Source organism: Amblyomma maculatum, chromosome 5, assembly GCF_055883805.1.
Source record: "Amblyomma maculatum isolate TAMU_Amacu chromosome 5, ASM5588380v1, whole genome shotgun sequence".
In the NCBI taxonomy this organism is placed as follows: Eukaryota; Metazoa; Arthropoda; class Arachnida; order Ixodida; family Ixodidae; genus Amblyomma; species Amblyomma maculatum.
Window position 1 is genome coordinate 99,540,056 of NC_139348.1, and position 15,807 is coordinate 99,555,862.

At 44.1% G+C, this 15,807-nt stretch overlaps 1 long non-coding RNA gene across 1 annotated transcript; it reads left to right on the forward strand.

Moving 5' to 3' along the window:
* Window positions 1-4,292: 4,292 nt before the first annotated feature.
* On the forward strand, window positions 4,293-7,069 carry LOC146189004 (uncharacterized). Its single transcript, XR_014707623.1, has 3 exons — window positions 4,293-4,363; window positions 5,721-5,777; window positions 6,834-7,069. It is a non-coding gene; the product is annotated as an uncharacterized LOC146189004 (long non-coding RNA).
* The last annotated feature ends 8,738 nt before the right edge of the window (window positions 7,070-15,807 follow it).

The window sequence follows — 15,807 nt, forward strand, 5'->3', positions numbered from 1 at the left end:
AAAGTATATTGTTTATTCGTTTCATGCTATTCGTAAACACCATATAATAAGTATGAAACGATAGTCTAAATTATACTCCTGTACTTAACAGCTTAAATAAATTGTGAGAAATATGCCCTTAGATTATCTCTTGAGAACTTTTTAAGTCAGCCGTCATATCTTAAAGTCCTCCTAGAGGTAAAACTAAAAATAAATTTGGACATAGCATGACATGTTTCCGTGAAATGAAATATGGCTCTGTGTAACGTTTTGTAAGTAACGTTTCATTACCGTTTTCTACATTATTCTGCTTTTCCAAAATTGTTCTTCTTTTCTCAAAAAATATCAATAAAATATTTTCGTAGTGCAACATGCCATGACCCACAACACCTATGTTTGTTTAAAACGTGCATATCAATACCTAAAGTTCTGTATATTTTCTTTCGGAGGTATTTGGGCCCTGCAGTTTCAAACAAAGTTCTCAATAAACCTTGCAAGATCTGTTCTTGTTCATGTTTCTTCAACAGTTAAATGCAGCATAGGGAATTTCAATCTAGTGATGCATCTTGATAGCAAGCCAAATGAGCAATATTTGAATGACAGAGTTCCATATAAAAGCGCTTTTTGATGCAATTTAAGAAACAAATCATAATTCGCGTTAAAAACAGGACCAAATTCAGACACACTCTTTCAGGTATAATAACTTCACCCTAGTATCTAATTATGCGAATAGGCACCATGGTTGACGGCATCCAAAATTAAAAAAAAAATGCTCTATATCTTCTTTAATTTGACTTTTACATTATCGATAGCATTGACTAGCTGCCCAAAATACGGTTGCCTTTTATTATCTAACAATTTTTTCACACCCTTATCTTGTCCCTGACGGAATACCGAAAAACGTGTACTGCAAAGACAACTTATCTTCGATTGAAAAGCTTACATTTCGTTTTCGATATTTCACCCACGTGCCAGATAAACTTTTCAAAAACTGGATTTATCTTGAGTTATATATGCATTCAGTTTCCCAATGCAATATGGCAGTCTGAGTCCAAACGTTATATAATAATTAGGCTTTTAGAGATAAAAACCTTTTTTCATTTCACACTTTTACGTGAAAAATATTTTCCTTGAAATGTTGTCACAGGCACCGCTCGAGCAAAAGGCTCACTTAGACCTTGTGGGCGAGCTCGGATGAGGGTGAGCTCGAGCTGGTTCTTGTCTGGATGATAAAACCTATACTGTCCCTCTCGACGTCTACGACTGGGCTTCGTCTGGCCTGTGATGTTAGGTCGTTGGGTATTATCGGCTGATGCTGCATCGTTCTTCGGAGAGGCGAAGTACATGATCGGTGCCTGTTGTGAGAACCGCCGTTCATTCTGTCAGCCGCAGACCCGGAATTGAGGTCCTGCCTCGACGGAGCGCACCCATGTCTGCGTCCACGACAGCTGTAAGACGCCACCCCCTGCGTTCCTGCTTCTTGTGTGAGTCTGCGAAATCCCCGGACCCGCAAACCCTTTCACGGAGGTTACTCGTAGGGCGCTACAGGCTGGCTGGATCAGTTCGAGCACGGCGCGTATCAACGGCAGTGACGACAATGTTGGATCCGGTACGGCTACTTCAGCTTAGAAGATGCCGCTCGGACCTGGTATGAAAACAGCGAGGCGAGTCTTCCGACGTAGGAGTACTTTCGTTGTAAGCAATTGGAGACTGACACCAGCAGCGACTGCCGTGAATGCGTGCGAGCGTGAATTGACCACTTGCTTTGAGCTCCTAAATGAAGAAGTAGCAATGTACGTGGAAGACGTGATGTCCATCTGCAACCAAGCGGACCCGGTCGGCGAGGTCAATTACAGCTGTACACTCTCAGGAAATCTACGGGTGCCGTCCTATAGCATCCTTCAATAATATTACCAAGATTGTGGCTCACTCTGCCTGGATGTTCATAGGAAGAGCCATCAAAGGATCGGCGGGAGAATTATCGGGAAGGTCATCTTATATAGCTTTCGGACCGAAAGAGTCTTTCCCGCAAATTGCAGCGAAGAGGGAATCGTATAGAAGAGGCGATAATGAGTGAAGTTCAAGATGGCTAGCCCCTAGGGTAGTGGTGAATTGCCCAGATAATCTGCTGTGTCATGGGGCTGCACGGCGAACTCCAAGAGAGGGGCATTCCGCAAGAAGCCACTTATGCCAAGGTCACGGTAAGAGCCATCACTTTTGACGTGGTCGCATTCTCGGCTGTGGAAGCACAGCGGGCGGCAGTCGGTTATCGTGCATAAGTCGGCCTATCACACCCTGCACTGCTGCGGCTGAAGTGCCTACTCCGCACTATGTGGCTCTGCAGGCGAGTAATACCGGCGAAAAGGCTGTGAGTAGGGCTGCTATGGCGGCGAGCGACGAGCAAAGGACTTGTAAGCATGTACGGGCTGTAAAAGCGAAGAAAACATACAGCACTTTGCATAAAGGGCACGTTTTACTTTCTCGCTGACAGCCTCCAATAAGGCTCAGGAAGCCGTACGGACAGTAGACTGGAGCAGCTGCCGAATCTCATCCCTTGTGACTTCGCGGATGATATCACGCATGTTCGTGACGCTCAGGGTGTCGGCCAGAAAACGGGAACTGAATACTCCAAGTGGTGGGAATTCCCGCAAGCTGACGAGAGTGGACCGTCTCCACGTGGCGTGGGCTCGTTTGAGCTTATCGCATTGGTTAACATTCCAGGCCAATCGGATGTGGAAGCTGCATCATATAATGGCTAGATTTATATTCCGCTGATCATGAAAACGGAATCAATATTTAATAGCCCGAAGTATAGAAACAAACTTTGTGATTATTTTTGTTCTGTCACACTTTATGGAGACATTTTTAAGGAGGCCTGTTACGATACCTCAATGAAGCATCCCATGCGTTTCCCGTTACCATCAGGGTTTTCTCTACGGCACCGAAACCGGTCTGCATGGGAAAGATGCAAATGGTAGCGGGAAACTCATGAGACACTTTTTTGAGGATTCATCACAAAACAATTTTCAATGTTTGCTTGGGAGTAAAAGCAGCTAGATATGGTTTGTTTTGTTTTGTGGGGTTTAACATCCCAAAGGAATTCAGACTATGAGAGATGCCACAGTGGAGGACTCCCGAAATTTCGACAACCTGAGGTTCCTTAACATGCACTGACATCGCACAGCACATGGGCGCGTGCCATCGAAAAGCTGCCTCCGAGGCCGGGATTAGATCCCGCGCCCTTGGGAACAGTAGTCGAGCACCGTAACCACTGCTTCACGCCAGCGGGGTGCAGCTAGATATGAAAGATATTTTTGAGCAGCCATTCAAGTATCAGAAAATGATCTAAACAACGCCATTATAAGCTGTGAAAAGCATTGTGTTGCTCGGATTGTACACCATCCAGGTTTTAAAATATCATTTAACGTTTTTCAGAATAGCAGGTTTACCATAATATTAACACGTATAGCATTCAAAACACATCAAATGACAGTTTAGGTAGTTGCGTGTTTTACGACTCAACCTCTGAGCGTCTACTTCGGTCCCGTGATCTCTCAACAGAAACCCGGTTCATTTCAGCGAGGGATATTTGTTGCACGCTCCTTTTCAAGCAGATGTCGCCTTTACAAAATAGTAAAATTGCAGATAATGTATTTTCGCAGATATCAGAAATGTTAAAGAGACTACTATCTAGTATTTTATACTAGCCATCACTCCTTCCTTTACCTAACTTTAGGGCAGTCTCTAGGGATTTCTTATCGGTGTCAACGCTGTCACTGCGAAACATTGTGAATTACATTTTTCAAGCCAAATAACTTTTTCATGATTCAAAGTTTCAATTCCCCTTGTGGCTGCTTCGAAAACATATTATTGTAAAAGAGGATATTCAAGAAGATTTAAATTGCCACCCATTTCTGAAGGAAAGTGCAGTGAGGTGAGCATTCATTAACCGGTATGCTCAGTCGCAACCACAATTGCGTAAATTGTGTCCAATGTTATAAAATGATTTGCAAAAAAAATACCTCCGTCCTTGCCCTGCTGAATTAAAACAATTAACCACTCTCATTTGTAGCGGACGCAAGTGGACTGGAAGCTGCTTCTACGAAACAATTTCGTTTAAATTAATGACATCAGATTTTCGATTGTCTGAAGCAGCAGTATATCAAAATAGCTTTCACAATGCCCTATTTTCAATCTGCCCGCCTCTTTTTACTTACACGAATGCAATCATGACTTGCGGTGTCAGTAAACTTTAATTAATTTTTCTTTTTCATTCCAATCATGACTGAGCCCAGGTTTTTGGGATATATAAACTTAGCTGCACAGGCAGCAGTTCAGTACACAGCTCTTGTGTGAAGTCATATAGCAACGCTACAACCCTTGGGTAAGTCTTACTACTGCGTATAATCTTTTTTCGATCGGAAGCGTTTCCATCTATAAATTTTACCGAACCTATTTAGCAAGGACGCCCCGCTGAGAGAAATCGTTGCTGCTGTAGCCGGCTCCTTGATATTGATGATTGATTCCAACCGGGCGATATTTTGCTGTGTAAAAATGCATTTCTTCAGATTTAATGGACATTCCAGAACAACCAGTAAAGCAGAAGCCGTTGCTGCGCGAGAATGTGAGTGCTCCACAACGCACGAATCCAGGCACCTATATAGGTGTATCATTGCAATGCTTCTCGCTACAGCAGTTTAGAATTAGCCGTGTCGACATGCGGGCCAGCTTATCCCTTCCGTTCCGTAAACAATCCAACCTTAAAGGTGTTCCTGCCGACCTTCCTCCCGCTCACAACAATGATCCGCCAGTCTTTTGATGTGGGCCCGACCGATAACCGGATGCTGCGCTACGTGCGTTTAGTGGTTTTCGCTCCCTCGTTAAAGAGCAATACCGCCAATTGGCAGATAAGACCAAGCATACTTACCGAATACTGATGTCAGCGTCGCATTCCCTTCGCCATCACCGCCATTTGTCATGGCACAGGTTTCCTGAAAGATTTCTCGGAACCGGACCTACAGCGTTGACCGCGGGTCGTTTCCTTAACAGCCTGGTTGGGCGGACGAGCTGTATACTTGACTCTCTGTCAACTCACAACGAATGATGCGATAAGCCACTATGCTTAGCTGTAGCAGTGTTTTATCTAAAAATCATCTGTCTCGCTGAAACGTTTCGCCCATCATAAACTTTAACTTATGGTTACTCATTTTTGCCATCAGCAAGGAATAGAAGAATGTCGTAAGAAATGTAGCAGTCCATTTTTTTTATCATGTACTTAGAGATGAATAGCCAATTTCACAGGAGGTAAATTTCAAATATTTCCAGATATCATAGTACAATACAAAAAGCGGCCATCTTTTCACCTCACCCTGGAGAAGATTAGGAGGCAAAGTCTAACTTGACGAATTTACATATCACCCTTTCAAAGCAGATCCCATATAATCTCTTGCATTGTCTGTGTTCTGTTCAATAAAGGTCAATTTCCCTGCTTTCATATTTAACGACAATAATTCACAGTTGCCGTAGTAACTAATACACGGATATAAAAATCGCCTTGTATTTTAGAATAAAATTTTTCTGCATAGCAACAGATACGTGGCAATTTGAAGTTTTGGCCGGAAGCACTGTCCTTCATAATCAGTTCAGATAACAATCTACATCATGATGGTACTTCTATAGATAACTAAACACACAGGGTTGAAAACGTTTACAAATTTATGTTATGTTCTTTTTTCTTGCAGGACTCATTGCCATGGCTGGTCTTTCAAGATACATATTTATGGGGGCTTTGCTCTCAGGTATGCGTCTGAGATACTTTGTGTTTAAACTAATATTGTTAATTATCCAAGAATACGCGACAATAAAACCAGAAACAACAGAGAAACCTACAGCTGGGCCGCAAAAGGGGCTTGCTGGAAAAGAAGCTGTTCGAAAATTCCTCCTTCTCCAACCTAAATCGCATGAAAAGTGCTAGTCGTGGAGCATGGTTCCTTTCTAACACGCAACGACGAAATGTACGAACTCCTTCAAAGGACACAATTACCCATGCCAAATAAGTTTGCACTTTTCTGTCTGTCTGATATCAGAAAATTTAAAAAAAAATCACAGAGTATACACAAATTTCAGGCGCATGCTGCGTACGCTATTTGGCGGCAGCCGCAGCGCTTATTGGCAAAGCACGCAATGCGCAGCTTTTCGCGTATGTGTACTATTATTGTAAAACCGTTTGTGATCCTAGTAAGATTGTCACGGAATATCACGTAAATTAAGGCGCGTTAAGTCTACTACATAACATTCGGCACAAATATTTCTCAATATGAAGAACAACGAACTGCTGCTTCCCGCATTAACGAAGAAAATTCTGCTGTCAATGAAGAAAAGAGCGACAGTTAGGTGCAGTCTAAAACAAGTTAAGAACAACATGCAATCACCTCATTTGTTTTGATATGTTCAGCAACGTGCATTTTTTTTTTCAAACGGATTTCTCTTGATTAGAACGTTTATTCGAGAAGGTATCTCTGGAGTTCATTTGAATATTCCGAACACTCGTTATATGGTACTAGTTAATTGATAGTGCAACGTAATTTATTACAAAATTGCTAAGTCTCTGATTTGTGCAAGTTAGTCATGACGCACGTTGACCACTGTAAATTCGTAATATAATTGTTCTCTCCTGCTGGGTGTTTTATGAGGGCCGGTTGATATCAAAATGCAAAATATTCTCTGACAGCTGCACTCTGTGTAAGTGAAGCAACTTCACACACGATATGTAGTACAGAGTATCAAGTGCATTACAAACACAATGCAGTGGTGCGCCAAAAAAAAAAAAACGGATTTGCTTTCTGCTGTTCCAGCGGTTCTGCTGCAGTCACTTGTCGGTGCATCGTACTGGGGCGAGGAGCGGAGCTCCCCTGAATCCGAAGCAAGAGTCGACCATGTTGACACTATGTAGGAGTCCATCTCCTAAATCGTGTATTCCGGCCAAGCTTCTGCTCTGGTTTTCCGAGGGCATGTGCTGTCGAAGATAGCACCTGTATTCTCTCCAAACGGAATGCCCTTATGCCCTTTTAAAATAAACAGTCTACTATAAGCTGGTGGCGCTGTCTATTCGTTACTTCGTTTTGAATGCCGGAAATCACAGAAGAGCGGCAAGGACTAGAGTCTAGTTTTACGTTCTGAGGACCGCGCTTTATGAATCATTATATTAGTAGCATTCTGCCTTTCTTCAGTGTTCCTGCCTATTCCAGAAAAACGTGGCATAACGCGTGGAAACTCTTGTGTAACCTTATCGAAGTGACTGGAGGTGATCACCTCCAGCTGACGCGTGGCAGTGCAATACTTATCAGTACCCTCAGTGTCGAAGACCAACGAAGGTACCAAAGTTTAGGCTTAAAAGGAGAACTGCAGATTTATGGGTATTTGTCAGGACAAATGCTGACAATATCGTCTTCATTGACGCTGTTAACCCACTGGATTATCAGTTCGTAACAGAGGCTTAAGGACTGTAACAGGCTCTGACAGCGCTCACAACCCCATGTGAATTTTTAGGCTTAGTATAAGCTGTTTTTCCTTATTTTCCACTGGATGAAGTTTTGTTACGAACAGCTTGGTCCGTAAACAACTATGAAATCCAAATTTCAAAATATGCAGGAGAGCGCTGGAAAAAAATGCCGCTGACGAAGTTTGACGGTTCGCACAATACCTAAGCAATGCACTCATGCTGGGCATATGAGCGATAGGCTATTAGAACCATTCATCAATTTAAGATTTCTTTGACCGAGCCGTGGAAGCCTGTCACTATTTAGAGCTCGACATAAATCACACAAGAAAGCGTGCCATTTTCCCAAGAGGTCTGGGTCACCTTCTGAAATGGTTTTAGCTTATTAACGTGCCACACTTATGCAAGCACCGCATCATTATGAGCGACAATGAATTTTATACGGAGCGTCTCTAACCGAGCACGCGGGCATCAACCTCCAGCTCAAAGATGCACCGTGACGACTTCATTTAGTCTTCACTATGAATGAGGACCTGCAAGCCATCCAGTCAAAACATAGCATTCCTATTTCATACCGGGAGACAGTACATGTGGCACCACTCCCAAAGAACATGTCTTCAGTCCACAACCAAGGCAGAAGAAAAACAAGAGTGAATTACATTAGGCGCTAAGTGGAACGGAGTCCGAAAATTCTATATGCAGATGCCACTCTACACGAGCATACAGAAATAACAAGAAGAATAAGATTGAGATGGAGCGCATTTGGCAAGCACTCGCAGACTATGACTAGCACCTTATCGGTAGCGCTCAAGAGGAAAGTATACAACAGTTGCATCTTGCCTGTACTCACATATGGGGCTGAAACGTGGAGGCGAACGAAGAGAGTTCTACTTAAGTTGAGGACAACCGAAAGGGCTATGGAACGAAAAATGGTAGGGGTAACATTAAGAGATAGAAAGCGTGCAGAGTGGGTCAGAGAAATAACTCAAGTTACCGACATTCTAGTAGAAATTAAGAAGAAATGGACATGGGCAGGACATGTAGTGCGAAGAGAGGATAACCGATGGTCGCTGAGGGTAGCAAACTGGATTCCAAGGGAAGGAAAGCGTAGCACGGGGCGGCAGAACGTTAGGTGGGCGGATGAGATTAAGAAGTTCGCAGGGGTCAAGTGGATGCAGCTAGCACAGAACCGGGTTAAGTGGAGAAATATGGGAGAGGCTTTCGCCCTGCAGTGGGTATATTCAGGCTGCTGCTGCTGCTGCTGCTGCTGCTGCTGATGATGATGATGATGATGATGATGATGATGATGATGATGATGACGAGCATAAATCGCCCGCAGCAGCAGCCGTAGTGGTTGACTCACACAAAAGTCTACAGCATATACAGCCCGCACTGTATATCACGGAAGCGGAAGTTGCGGCGATCGTGTGGGTTATCACCTACGGAGACGCAACCAACCCAGAGATTCACGCAATCACTGACTCACAAGCGCTGACTCACTGGCTCAAAAAAGCACCCCTGTTGATTCAATTTATTTCGCCGTAGACACTCAAGAAGCTCTACAGTTTTCTAGGGTTGTCTTCGTATCACATTTGTGACGTGGCCTGCGCTCTGAAGTGCGTTCTCAACAAAAACGTCACTTTAGAATTGGCCACCATAGTGAGACGCGTAATTCCGTCAGTTTGTCTTTCTTTTACTATCCAAGCCAATTCTAAGCCACTTCGATCCTGCTACATCAACAGAAGTTCACACGGACGCTATAGAGGAATCAGTTTCGGTGCACTTCTTGTCCAGCACAACGAGGAAGAAAAACTTATTATTTCTTACGCAAGTCGTACCATGACCAAGCCAGAGCTAAATTAGTTACCGAACAGCAATGCCTGGTTGTCATTTCCGCGCTGCATAGTTTACCGTCTTTCAGTGTCGTAATTGATTATTATTCATTTGTTGGCTGCAGAACCTTCCAGCCCCATATGGTCAATTCGCTGGCAGAGCCCGCCGGCTACCGTAATATGAGTTCGCCAGGGGTTAAGAAAGCGGGAGGCGTCATGCAGACGCAAAATACATTTCTACAATGCCAGTGGCCACGACTCGATCCCACAGCTACAATTTTGAAACAAATTTTCGGCCCTTGAGCAGGCTTTCCCCAACCGAAAGATTTCAAGAAAAAAAAAGCAGCAATAGGACAAGATTCTGCAGCATCTATTTGGCACCGCCGATGCCAGCGAAGCTAAAAGCTGATTTTGTGTGTGTCATCACCTCCTACGTAAAAGAGAATCCCATGTCCGCCAGCCATAATACTCGGGGTTCCCAAGACATGTTGCATTGGCATATTACGTGTATGCCCGCTAATCCGACTTCTCGGCATCTGGAAACAGTTCGAACATCCCACCATGATCAAGGAAATTGCTAGTGGTCCAGAATGCGCAAAAGGATTGAACAATGCGAACCCATTTTCAACAAGTGTTAACATCGCAAACATCTCACCACCATTCCATCTGGCTTCCTGCCTTCAGTGTTGGTCCCGTAAGTTTCATTCGATCAAGTGGGCATTCACCTCGTAGGTACGTTTCCGAAGTCCTTGAATGGCAATAGCTGGATTATAATCTGCGCCGAATACCTCACATGCTACTGCCAAATCGCCGCTATTCCATTTTGTAAGGACATTACGCGTCGCCTTTTCTCATAAACGCTGTGATCTTTATACACAGGTCGCCACTAACTATCATCACTAATCGGCGCCGCCAATTCTGCGCTAATTTAGAGCTCATTCGTTTGTGCGCTGTAACTTCCCGACACTCCACGTGATACCAGCTCTAGACAAATGGTTTTACTGTCCGTGTTAGCAGTACCCTTATCAACATGCTAGCCATGTACGTGGACGCAGGGCATAAGAATTGGGAGACTAAACTGCATGAGACGACTGAGTACACCCATTCTTCCTATTGTATGCCACACCACCACACTACTCCTGGGATACCACACTACCATTCTCAATCTGTGAAAATCTCTGCCAAGCTGCGACCCTCTGCCTCGATGCTCTATACTTCTTCTTAAGTTCGTTTTCCAGGAGACCGCCCTGGCTAGGTTTCTTGCTGTATGCGATGACGACTCACCATATGTTTTCTCTATAATAAGGTAATAATCGAACGAATTGTTGGCGCTACCAAAAATAGTGTCTCTGATGCTTTATTGTTCTGATAGGACGACAAGCTGGAAACCTTCGCATCGACGTTATTAAGAAATGTTATGACATCTGGCATCTGATAATGAAGTTAGTCACCTAAAGGTACAAATTCACTGCTGCGGCATTCGACTGCTGTTTAGGGCGTTCGTCTTGTGCCCCCGAGGAGGCGGGATCAATCGTAGCCGCAGTGGCTGCGTTCCAACGGGGAAATCGAGGTGCCCGTGTCTACTGTGATTTTACTGCAACCTAAAAAATCCCAGTTGGCCCGAACCCTCCAGAGCATCGTCTCTCAAGCCCTGAGTCGCTTTGGGGCGTGAAACTTGAATGACAAACTTAACCGAGAAGTACAAATTGGAGCTGAATATTTCGCATATCAAAAATGTCTAGGCATTTCATAGCAAATGCACCTGCCATTAAAAAACGTGTACATCCAGACCGACTACGCAGAATGCCAATCTCAGACACTTTCTTTGAAAAGACGAAAACACTGTACATGCCTGCATCCGCCAGTGCTCGCTAACTTATTGCAAGCGCTGATGGCAATAATGGTAAATAAGTACATGAATATAAGTAAAAGCAGCATACCAGGAAAAACTACAATAGCGGGTAGATGATCAGTCACCACTTAAGAGAATCCCTTAATTATATTCCCTATGCAACATAACTATTCGGGGAAACAACACTCGGAGCGCGTGGCCGTCGCTGCATGCAGCGCCGCCCGTGGATGCTCATGGAACCAAGGTGCTGCATTGTGGTATAGCGCGAGGGGGAGAACATCTTAAAAGCAGAACTGCTCCTTCCGGTCGCCAATAAGCCGGCCTGTTGTTTACCACACTGCCTGCGTGGCGCTGCCAGGCTTGCGCTCCGAGTGTCCTATTTCAATCCGTGAGTACTGTACAGTTTATTCACAACGCATGTACACTAATTCCCTTCTGCAATAGCATAAGCTGTACATGTTTCTCCAAACACATTTCCCCCTTATCACTTGGTGCTTGAGTTTGTCCTCAAACGTTTTTTTTGCATGTCATTTGTGGTTCACTGTGCGGTTATTATCCTGTGACTTTGTACTCACCTCCCCCTCTTCCCCCCCCCCCACCACCATCAGCTTTGCAGAAAGTTTTAAGAATTGGCCCCCTTAGATATATTCATTATCAGAACCCTTTGCAAAGCCTGTCCCTTTGTAAGGTGTATCTGCACCAAACCCTCTTATGTGGTGACTAATCATCTACCCGGTATTGTAGTTTTTCCTAGTATGCTGCTTTTACTTCTTTTGCAGGCCGCAAGAGGCCTGGTTCCAGGCTGAGAAATATGTACTCAAGATTTATTTATTTTTTCACTTCATGACCTACTTCCTTCTCACCCATCCTCCCCTCCACACTCCTTCACCTACTTTCTTCTCACCCACTTTCCCCTCCTAAACTTTTCTTCTTCGGAAGCAAAAGCGTATTTAAACCCCTGCCAGTGATGATCACTTTGCCCAGACGAAAACGAGTCCACTTGTCGAAACGTTGGCTCGACCTGTGAACTGAGGCGTACCCCTTTTACCCCCTTGTTCAGTACTCCTTCATACCGGGTAAACCATCTTCTTCCTTTCGTTCTACCTGTCCCCTTTCAAGATACACGTGTCAGCATCGAACCTGCTTTAGGTGCTGACAATCATCTACTTCGCATATTAGATTTTCTTGCTGCTGCTGCTTTTCTTTTTTTTTTCATGCGATGATGGAAGCACTGGTTCCATGCTCATAGAAATTCATACCCAAGGAAACATTCTTTCACTTCTAGCCCTGCTTCTTTCTCCTCCCCCCCCCCCCCTCCTAGTTTTTCTTCTTCGGAAGCAAAAGCGTATTTAAAACCTCCACCAATAATTGTGCTGCCCAGATAAAGACAAGTCCCTTTGTCGAAATGTTGGCTCGGCTTGCTAACTGAGGCTCCCCCTCACACTTGTTCAGTGCTCTTTCACCGTACAAGCAAATTCCCCACTTTGATCTAATAGATGTGCCACCTTCATGGTCCCAACAGCATAACAAACTTTGTTTAGACTTGATGTTAAACTCCTCTGTTCATAGTAGAACTCAAGGTGTATCTGGGATGATTAGATTTTTTACTGCTTAGACTGTGCAGCTCTGTCAGGTCAATTTTCAGTCCCCCAATGAGGCATTTACACTGCCTAACTTGACACACAGTACTTTCTGAGAGAATCATTCTTAGCAACAGGTATAAAAAAATAAAGTAGAATAGGTGCCTCTTATAAAGGGCTACAGGTTAACTTAATTTTCATTGCAACAGTTGATCAACACTTACAGGACGGATAAAACACTCAGCACCTCCAGTATTTCCTGCTACTGCAGCAGCCATCCCAGAAGTATTGAAGACGTCAACAAGTTCTGGCAACTCTATAAAACAACAGAACATTACACAAAGAAAACATGAGCAACACTGCGCATCCGAGCTTCAGATGGGTGAAGTTTAAATTTCCCAAACTTATTTAGCAACCGACAGCACAGAGCAACACAAAGATGCTACTCAGCTAGAAATCACTTGCACTATGTCGTGCAGCAACCAACATAATACTGAGTAAAACCTATTTGCCTTTGTCAGGGCCTTAGAAAATAACCTTTTTTTCCATTTGCTCCTGCACAAGGTCTGCAGACATAATCAAAAAGGTATCACAGAGTTTAGAAATCGTCCTTGAGGTGGCACCACAAGAGGCAGCTATGTATTGTACAACCAACAGACATATGAGCTACCACTGCACAGCACCAACTATAAGATTGGAATGCAAGGAGGCAGTGTCCATATTCCAGTGCACATAAAGCAATACCTACAGGAAGAAGGTGTGCCTACATACATACCCGCCAGCTGCTCGGTTAAATGGACTCACTTGCTCAAAATAATGCGCAATGGTCTCAACTGCCTCAGATGAAACAGCTAAAGCGAGCGCTCAGATTAAAATATTCAAGGTGCATTCTGAATGAGTGAGCCTAAGAAAATTTGCACTTTTCTTTCTAGATGCAAGATTTCTGGTTCCCAATTCAACGAAAATGTTTGTACTCTAAAAAAGCAGTGGCATACAGTGCTAAGTCTGAACGACAAGCACTGTATCGCAACAGTGCTCAGATAACAACATATTAGCGCACATTATTTGGATTACATAACTGGTATCAAAGCCTCCCTTGACCTTCACCCACTGGAAATTCCGACGGAAAATTGCACAACTTTGTCCTCATTGACCAAACTTGCTCTTAGAGTCGCCACTACGCACTTCTCGTTGCCATTATAATTCAATGAGCATTCAGCGTCTTCATGGTCACACTGGTGCTTTCAACAGGTCCTTTTTCCTAGACCAATTGCAGCATGGAATAAATTACCCGAATCAATTGCCTCCAAGCACGACATTTAAATTTACGACTATACTCGCTGCCCATCTAAACGAAGAACTACAATGGTTTCCTTTCTGTGCAATTTTTATTCTTTCGAGTTTATGTGATTGCGGTCTATGTTGCATTTGTTTTTGCTCTTATACTGCCCATAGTCTGTTTTAGGAGTTTTTGAATTGTGCTCAGGTACAATTTATGGTATTCTTGTATTGCTGTTGTATTACTGCATTGTAGTGCCTGTTCCGTTTTTCATTTACTGACCACTGATACATATATTATCGATCCCCCCCCCCCCCCGAATGTAATACCCCACTTGGGGCCTTTAAGGGATAGAAAATGATGATGATAATGATTATGAGACAGACTATTTTACTGGCAGAAAATGTCTGCTCTTTTCCAGCTCTTCAACACAGTAAAGGTTATGTGAGCGCATAACTTTTTCTATCACGCAATTAAGACGGGCAGTCTTGTGCTCGTGCCAATAACTTTGGCATGTACGTATACGACATAGTACAGCTAGAAGCAGTATAAGAGAGAACACAGGAGCGCGTGGCCTCCACACTTTGCAAAGTGCTGTCACCGACATGTGATCAGAATCAGCAGTAAAAGCGCATGCAAAGTAAGCTTGGAGGGCTCCTCTTTCCGAGGATGCCCTTTACATTATTTCTTTACACAAAGAAATAAGTGGTCAGTGGTACCATATGATCATGGATTGACCCATGATTTGATGAAGATTGGACACAGACATGGCATCCGAATAGTTCCCTGCGACATAAAACAGAGCCAAAGGCATGTTTGCTCGAGTGAATAACCAGGAGTTTAAGTCTAGGTGCCAAACTGCGCACCGGACAAGGTACTCCGATTGTATCCAGGGGATTGTCTACCAGATTCCCTTACATTGTGGGAACCAATACTTGGACAAACAGTAAGATTCATTAATGACAAAATTAGAGAGCACGCTGCAGCAATATCGGAGAAGTCAGACACCAACCTCGCAGTGCACTGCAAAGGCTGCTTTATTTGTATTTGCAAAGACCAAAAATGTCCAGCTGGCCTTCACAATGTGAAGGTTTTGAGAAGGAATAAGGACAGGTTAACAAATGAAATTTTCGAAGCACGTGCAATCAGGAACTCGGAAGACGAATGTGTTACCACGCCTTCAGTGGTACTGTTAAAAAAGGAATTAGATTACGCTTGTTGGCAGGATGTTAAAGATAAGGAATAAGTTAGCTGCAGAGGTAAAGTGAAGGGAGAAAAGATGCGCGGGTTAAGATCAATATAGTTGTCAGTGCAGCGTTGTCTTTGTGTCTGTGTGCGCTTCTTCGGTTTTGTTCCCCTGCTCTGCTGCCTTTGTCCTAGATGTTACACTAACTAGCTCAACGTTCTACTCTACTATTGTTCAACTTGAAATGTGGATTTAATAGATGGTTTGAAGGTCTAGCGCTGGCAGTAAATCGGGCACAGCAGGATCGGGATACCAGCCGCAGGGCGCAGCTTCAGCGCGAGCGAGATGGGCGCCGGAGCCCAGCGATGGTGATGGCAATGCCGCAGCGTTTTCAGTTCTTTCTCTTCTTTACATTTCCCCCGCGTGAAGAAGTCGCCATCCTGGCGACTCAGGGAGAAGAGACGACCAGAGGGTGGCTTGAGGCGGCTAATATGGCTTGAGGCGGCTAACGTGGACAACCTCGCGGCCGCGACGGCGGTGGTCGGAAGAAGGGGTGACTGGCTCGATGACGTAGTTCACAGGGGATGTGCGTTCCAAGACG